This window comes from Hyaena hyaena, unplaced genomic scaffold (genome assembly GCF_003009895.1).
Source record: "Hyaena hyaena isolate Hyena2069 unplaced genomic scaffold, ASM300989v1 scaffold_329, whole genome shotgun sequence".
NCBI lineage: Eukaryota > Metazoa > Chordata > Mammalia > Carnivora > Hyaenidae > Hyaena > Hyaena hyaena.
Window position 1 is genome coordinate 265871 of NW_024080960.1, and position 9032 is coordinate 274902.

Below are 9032 nucleotides of genomic sequence, written 5' to 3' on the forward strand. Positions count from 1 at the left end.
CAGTCGGTTAAGCATCCAATTATTGATTTCAGCTCAGGTCAAGATCTCCCAATTCGTGAGACTGAACCCCAAGTCAGGCTCTGTACTGATAGCTCAGAGCCTGCTTGGTATCCTCTCTCTGCCCCTCCTCCTGCTCACAGTATCTCTCTCTCTCTCTCAAAATAAAATAAAATACATTAAAAAATTGTGTTGCTATCAAAGAGAGGTTTTTATTTTATGTTTACTTTTGAGAGAGAGAGCACAAGATGGGGGAGAGGCAGAGAAAGAGGGAGACACAGAATCTAAAGCAGGCTCCAGGCTCTGAGCTATCAGCACAGAGCCTGAGGTGGGGCTTGAACCCACAAACAGTGAGACCATGACCTGAGCTGAAGTCGGATGCTTAACCGACTGAGTCACCCAGGTGCCCCAATCAAAGAGAGTTTTTAAATTTTTATAGTTAGCATAAGAAAAAAAGTATTAGTTTGTAAGAAAAATCACCAACTCTTCCTCAGCCATAAAATTTATAGATATACATCTGATAAAGAGTAGCTTCAATACTTACATTTAAGGTACAACGCATCTCCTTTAGTTGTGAACTTGCCAAAGTTTAACATGATTTTTCTCAGGCCAATGGTACAGCATCCATACATCATAATTCATGCGGTAGAATTTTCTTTCAGAGTCCAGACAAAAACTGTCACAAGAGCATCTGTAAATTCCTTCCAACAGACTTCATGAAAAAGTATCCATAAAGGAAAAGCAAATATTTCCTTACAGGCAAGATATAAATCACTGTCACAAACTCAGCCACAGTAGGGGAACAAGGTAAATGGAAGACGAAAATTAATATTCAGTAATTATTTTGATTCTACAGAGATGAGACACTCTAGTCTACAACAGTTTAATTTCTAGCCTTGATTTGGCCTCTGAATAAAACAATCTTAACCAATCTTTCCATGGTTAATTTCAATCAGAAGAAACTTTTTGATGTGATAAGACCAGATAAACTTGAAAGATTTAGGTGGCCTGATTCATGGCCATTTATTATTAACAAGCCATAGTAAAGAATCCATGTTCTTTGTCCCTTCACATATTTTAAGATAAATAGAGATTATTAAACAAGTCAAGAAAAATAAAAGCATCTTGGACTTGTGCCCTGCTTGGATATTGCAGGAGTAAAAAGAAAAGTTGACCATGATTCAGGTGAGTTGTAAAATGTTGTTTTCTCAGTTAGTATTATTTTGGATTGTATATTTATAAAATCTAGTGAAAATCCAACAAACATGTATAGGCTTACTTCTATCCCACATGAAAAAAGTCCAGAAGTAAACAGTCTAGAGATATCTAGATATCAGATATATAGATATATATAGATATCTGATATAGATATCTGATATCTAGATATCAGAGATCCACATTCATTTTCTCTTTCTGCTCAACTGCCCTTTGCACATGACTTTCAAGAATTGAAATTTTCAGTTATGAAACTACTGTTTTCATTGTTTCTAATTCTCTGCTGAAATTCTCCACTGTCAGCTAATCTTCTAAACATATTATTTTAAAAGCTGTGTGTGCTACCTCAAATATCAGATATTTTGTTAATCTATAGCTGTTCTCTGGATTTCTTCTTGAGTTTTGATCACTTGGTTTGTTTGCTGGTACGCCTGGTAAAATATTATTGCATGCCAGACATTGAAGATGAAAAGCTATGGAAATAATCTGAGGCTCTGAGTATTATTATAGTCCCCCAGAGATTATTTACTTTAGCTTCTGACAATCATTGATTTAATCAAAAGGTGGCTGGCAAGAAAAAGGACTTTATTTTCCTGTAAGCATTGTCTATTTCTATTTCTTCCTTACTCCTGAGATGCAATCTTTTGGGGATCCCAAATGAAAGACTGAAATGTTTCCTAGAGTCCCCCCCTTCTTAGTGTGCTCTGGATTCCAATATTGTTCGTTTTAGCTATATAACGTGGATAGAAATTCAGTGTCTCAGCCACCATTTTTTGTTAAGCTTCTTAATGTTTCTTCCATCACTTGTGAATCACCCAATGCCTTGAGAGAGAAAATGGCAACAGAAGTTGTGTTTACCTTTGTGTATCTCTTCTTTCTAGCATCTTGACCCCCTTAACCTCTCTCTCTGCCTTGGTAACTTTCAGATGCCTTCAAAGATACATACTTCTAAATTTTATTCACCATTTCTAATCACTGTCAGTTAGAAAATTGACCTGCAGTTCAGCATTGCCAGAAGTGCTCTGATTAATGATTTTTGAAGAATTGCTCTAGAATGAATCATAATTTCTCATAATCTAAATTTATCAAATAGACCCACTGATTGCCAAATCTCCACATCATTTATTTTGTGCTATTTCAATAGCCTATTCTTCATGCCACAAGGTGTTTGGGACAATGAGACTTTTTTTTAGTTAATAGAGAATAAGAGGTTTTACATATTTGCTAAATTGGTATAGTACATTAACTCTCCTAAAGTATGTTCAAATAAATAGTTTTCTCCTGAGTCTGAACTTTTATTTTACTTTGTATCTAAGAACCCCATTTTGTTCCAGAAACAGAGATATTTATACTGTAGCAAGGTGTGGGATATAAAATAGTCTGATACTTCCAAAGCAGTACTCAGATTCCTTCACTTACCCAGTCCTTCTCACATGCAAGGCACTGCGCTTTGGGTTATGAGAAAAGACTACAGAATCACAGAACTTTAGATCTGAAAGAACCTTAGATATCCTCTAATTAAATTCACTCCTTTTACAGAAGATTTATTTGCTCTGAAACAAAAACTTTTTCCTGCTCAAGGTTTTTTTTAATGAAGTGCTCGTTGTTGGTTTGAAAAAATGATTTCTCTTTATCTCCCGTCCTCCAATATGGACTTAAACTTTTGAAAATTTTTACTAAATAAGATGTACTTCTGAAATGACAATTCATGTAATCCTTATATAAAGTATAATTTTTCTACTAATTTTTTAAAATTAGAACATAGCTCAAAAGAAGACCCATTACTTCCTTTAAGAAATTAGTGGGCTATAAAATTGTCCCTTCCACTAGAAGTTTACAATCTCTATGTAGAAAGATATATAAATGAATGATTATACTCTAAGGAAGTATACATTGCATCAGATATATGATATACACATAAATCACATGCACTTATGTAACATATTCATATAAATTGTACGTATGATTAGTGTGGTCATGTTATGTCTGCCTCCCTTGATAGATTAGGAGTTCCCCAAAAGCAAGAATTCTAGCTTTTCATTGTCAGCTTTTGCTTGGGATCTGCAACATAGCAAACCTTTAAATAAATGAGATTCTTTGCATCTAAGTAACCAGTCAAGACAGTAAATACTTTAGGAATTCACAGGAGGTTAGAAAATTCTGAACTCAAATCAATGAGTAAAAACATCATGAAAATACAGGGGGAAGTAGACTTCTGTTAACAGTTGGGCTAAAGTGGATAGTATTTAGGTAGACTGCATTGTGAGGGGGAAGGTTGTATTCGTTTCCTATTGTTGCTGTAACAAATTACCACAAACCTAGTGACGAAAATAGCAGTAATTTATTATCTTATAGTTCTGGAGGTCAGCAGTCCAATATAAGTCTTATAAGGCTAAAACCAAAGTGTTGGCCAACTGTTGTCCTTTCTAGAAGCTTCAGGAGAGAATCTGTTTCCTTGCCTTCTCTATCTTCTAAAGACCCCCTGAATACCTTGGTTTACGACCACTGTCTCCATCTTGGGGGTGCATCAGTGAACCTCTGCTTCTATCATCACATCTCCATTTTCTGCCTCTGGTCTTCTTGCTTCCCTCTTATAAGGGCCATTGTAATTACACTGGGCCCACCCAGATAATCTAGGATAATCTTCTCATCTCAAAAACTTTAACCACATCTGCAAAGCCCTTTTGTCATGAAAATTAACCTGGGGGTTGGAATGGGACATATTTGGAGGCCCGTTATTTCGTCTACCACAGATGTTTTAAGCAAAGGTCTAATGTGGTCGTCCTCAAAGTGTGTCCATGGACCAGCCGCAGCAGCATTACCTGGTGATTTGTTAGAAATGCACATTCTTGGGCCTTGCACCAGACCTGCTGAGTCAGAAACTCTGGTGAGTCCCAGCAACCTGTGTGGCCCCAAGCCCTCCAGGTGATTCTGATGCACACTAAACCACTCTGAGAGCTGCTGCCCTAGAGTTTGGGAGGAAAAAAAAGCAAAACAGGTTCAGGGGGCTGTGAGCAGTTAGATGAATTTCACAAGGAGAGAGGATTGCAAGAGTATACAAACACTGAGACTACATGCATGGAACTAGACCCTGGACTCTCCACTGAAGAGGCACATGATAAGTAAATTTCTGGCTCCGTATGTGAATTGAATCCTTTTTACACATTTTGCAAAATAAATTAAATGAAAGAGCTCGTTGATTTCATGAGGCATAAAATTAAACAGTTCAAACTCACAAATTTAACAGACTGACCTAGAAAAATAATTTCTCTTTTAAAAATGCAAATCAAAAATTTATTATAAGGATTTGCAGATCAAAGGCATAATATCTTATCAAAATGAAGAAAATATTCCAAAGATCAGTGAATATTTTAATTTCACAAATTTTCCTTGAATTACTTATAACGATAGCTGTAATTCATCAGCCCTTTCATCAATTTCATTTTTTCCTTGAACAAGCAGCACATAGAGGAAATCTTAACGACACTGTTATCTCTAGAAAGCTAAGCCCTCAGAAGAATCACAGGTGACTTCCCAGGAGGCTTGATTAAGAGCAGAGGACAATTGCATTTCCAAAGGCAGAGAAATGGGGCCATTTAGAATTGTGCTGTCCTGGAGGCAAACAGGAAACAGGAAGCTCTCTGTCAGCCATTCTTACCCTGCCCCCAGAGCAGGAAAAGAGGTAGGAGGAGCCATATCAGTTACTTTGCCCAGGCCCAGGAAATAAGATGGCTTATTCAGTGTGTAGACCTGAGTGAGTAGGCAGAGTGCAGGCAGCAGCTACAACTCTCCCTGACAGCCAGATAACATCCATTCTGGGTGAATACTGAGGAAATGAAAAGGAATACATACTCCAAACACATTAATTAGGCTTTAAACAAAAGGAGAGATGACAGTTTTGTCAAAATGCAGTAAACAAGCGGAAGACAAGCTATCTCCCATCTCCGAAAGTCTTTTATTGGGCCCAAAACTCCTTTGGGTGAACCCTATCCTAAACCGTACTGTACAGCAGCACTGAACTATAAGAACTCAAGATGAATTACAGCACCGCCTAGCAAATATAGCAATAATAAGATGCTTCTCTCCATATATAAGAATATATATTGAACAATATATATTGGTATAAGAGTGTACCCACAACCTGGAACATTTCTTCTGTTGGCATTTCTTCACAAGGGTTACCAATACTCCAGAATGAACCTGAGCTTAGAAATAGAAGAGGCAAGTGTTGAATGCACCAAAATATATCAATACATAAATATCACAATTAAACATTCTAAAACTTCTCTTCGGGGCATTGAAAAGGATCTACCTAGGATCTCCATTATATAGACATAGGATAAGGGATCTGTACTTTGAGATCACTACTTTCGGAACAAAAAGAAGACTTCAAGTCATGTATCAGGTGCTGTTAATTAACTTAACTGTGGGTTCTGACTGCTGCCAGGTCAAGCCAACTGATCATATGACTTAGATGGTTCCAAATGTGTGCTTTCTTCAAACTTTTCCATGAGCAATGGCATCAGCAGCCCAGTCACCCAAAGGAGAACCCTCAGAGCCATTCTTGTTTATCCTCTCCTTTTTCCTCTCCCCCTCCCTCCACAGACACATGGTTTCAGTCATTTGAGACCCTTACTCATTCTACCTCTGAAATGACCTCACCTCTGCTTCTCTCAATCCCCATAGCTCTACTTTGGGACCCCATCAACTCTCTCTTTCCCTCTCTCTCCTTCTCTCTCTCTCTCTCTCTCTCTGTGTGTGTGTGTCTGTGTGTGTGTGTCTCTCTCTCTTTCCCTGTCACTGACATTGCTTCTCGACTCATGTCCAAATCCTTGGAACCTTGACCAGAAGACCCAGACATAGTAGGCCAGATGTTCCTTGTGTATATCTCATTACCCCAGGAAAAGTTAATGGTTTCCTCATCAATATTACCACATCTCTTTTATTTTTAATGTGATGATTGTATAAAGTTATTTTATTGAGATATGACTTACATACAATTAAGGACACAAATCTTAAGTGTTGATTACAATTTATATATGAGTACACCCATAACTACCACCCACAACAACATCAAATACTCCAACAGTTGGGGCACCTGGGTGGCTCTGTTGGTTAAGCATCCGACTTCGACTCAGGTCATGATCTCACAGTTCGTGGGTTCGAGCCCCACGTCAGGCTCTGTGCTGACAGCTCAGAGCCTGGAGCCTGTTTCGGATTCTGTGTCTACCTCTCTCTCTGCCCCTCCCCCACTCATGTTCTGTTTCTCTCAGTCTCAATAATAAATAAAAACATTAAAAAAAAAATTTTTTTAAAAACAAAAGCAAATACTCCAACAGCTCAGCAAACTCTCACGTACCTCTTCCCAGTCAATATTCTGCCACCTAAAGGTTACAACCATTCTAACTTGTACCACAATAGATTAATTTACCTGTTTTCAAGTTTTTTATAAATGAAATCATACATGGGGTGCCTGGGTGGCTCAGTCAGTTAAGCATCTGACTCCTGGTTTCGGCTCTGGTCATGGTCTCACAGTTTATGAGTTTGAGCCCCACATTAGGAGCCTGCTTGGGATTCTCTCTCCCTCTCTCTGCCCCTCCCGCATTCATACTCATGCTGTCTTTCTCTCTCAAATAAACATTAAAAAAAATAAAAAATAAGTAAGTGAAATCGTGTGGTATATACTTTGTGTGTGTGTGTTCTATTTTATGAATATGTCACAATTTATTTATCTGTTCTTTGAATAGACATTTGAGCTACTTCAATTTGAAGGCTATTATGAATAAAGCTGGCATGAATATTTTTGCACCTATCTTCTTTTGTGAGTATATGCACTCATTTCTGATTGGGATATACCCAGATGTGGAATTGCTAGGTGATATAGATATGTGTGTGTGTGTGTGTGTGTGTGTGTGTGTGTGTGTGTGTGTTTTACTTGAGCACATACTGCTAAACAGTTTTCCAAGGTGGTTGTATTTACCAATTTCTAGATCTCTGAATTATTCCAACAATTATACAACGTTAATGTCAGTTTTTTATGTATCTGTTCCCAGACCACATTTGAGCTCTTTAAACATAGATCTCTATGTTGCTTTACTCCATATACCCAGATATAGATTATGGTTACAATTAAATATTTATATTACATACAAGTAAAAGATGAAATGCATTCACAGAGCTTGGTGGGGTAGAAGGGCTTAGGAATCTCACATTTACCTGTCTCTGGACCCAGCCCGGAGGTGACACATGTCTATACTAGCCCTGTCAACACCTCCGTCACCCAAAAAGAGGTGGAATATTCAAATCAGTTCCCAACATTCCCTGGTCCTAAGTGCCCAAAAGCTCAGTTACATCCATCTGCCTGGTATTACCGGGTTCTAAACTTGCTGATATGTATTCAGTCCCTCATTAAGCTGCTGGAAACTTTAATAGGCTAGAAAACCTCCAAAGTTCAACCCTTGTTTTCCCTGTAACTCTGCAGATTCATTATGAAATGCGCTAAGGAAAGTGTGCTCATTAACCAGCCATCCTGCCTTCTAAGGTGGAATCAATTAGTGCCGAAGCCCTCCACCTCAATCCGGAGATAGAAAATGCCTCCCAGAGCAACACCCCCAAAAGATGCATGTCCCTTGATCTGTTTGCGCAGATGGAGGGTATTAGTTACACAAACACATGGAAAGAAGATAGGATTACGGAGGAAGTCCTCCAGCTCTCCCTGAAAGTGAATTTCGTGTCCTTCCTGTTTTTGCTTCTGAGTCTTAAATTTTTCACTGCTCTTCGGCGAGTGTCATGGCACGAACCACTTTCTGCTCTTTTTTGCAAAGACTACTTTCTGCTTTTTGATGTTGCTTTTAATAAAACATTGGCTCTAGACAGCTGCAGCAACCACATCCGAAAGAAACCCTCCACAACCCTGAAACCATAGCCGTCCTTGAATGAGAAGTAAAAGGAAACTGCTAGAGATAAAGCTGTATAAAAAGGTTGCAAAATGGAAAATATATATTGCTATTATTTTCTGTTATTCCAAAAGGTAACATTAACACTTACTTATTTTTGAGAGACACAGAGTGAGTGGGGGGAGGGACAGAGAGAGAGGGAGACAGAATCTGAAGCAGGGTCCAGGCTCTAAGCTCATCATAGAGCTCATGAACCGTGAGATCATGAACTGAGCTGAAGCCGGACGCTCAACCGACTGAGCCACTCAGGCGCACTGTCCCCCGCCCACCGGTAAAATTAAAATGCCCTTTTGATTTTAAGTGAGGGGTTTTTCTTTCCCGTGAAAGAAACTCATGTGTCTGAGTTACTTGCTATTGCTACCTTATTCAGCAGGAGAGGTTTGATAGGGAAAATTCTGACCTGGCAGTAGGCAGCCATTCTGTGAAATAGAGGCACTTCATTTTTTCATCTTTTTTTTTTTAATGTTTTACTTATTTCTGAGAGAGAGTGTGTGTGTGAGAGAGAGAGAGGGAGACACAGAGTCTGAAACAGGCTCCAGGCTCCGAGCTAGCTGTCAGCACAGAGCCTGATGCGGGGCTCAAACCCATGAACTGTGAGATCATGACCTGAGCCAAAGTTGGCCGCCTAACCGACTGAGCCACCCATTGCCCCTCATTTTCCATCTTATGAGATGCTTCTAAAATAAGTCCAACAATGGGGCACCTAGGTGGGCCCAACAGTTAAGCCTCAGATTCTTGATTTTGGCTCAGGTCATTATCTCATGCTTCATGGGTTCAAGTTCCAGTCGAGCTCCATGCTGACAATGCTGAGCCTGCTTGGGATTCTCTTTCTCCCTGTCTCTTTGTCCCTCCCCCACTTACTAT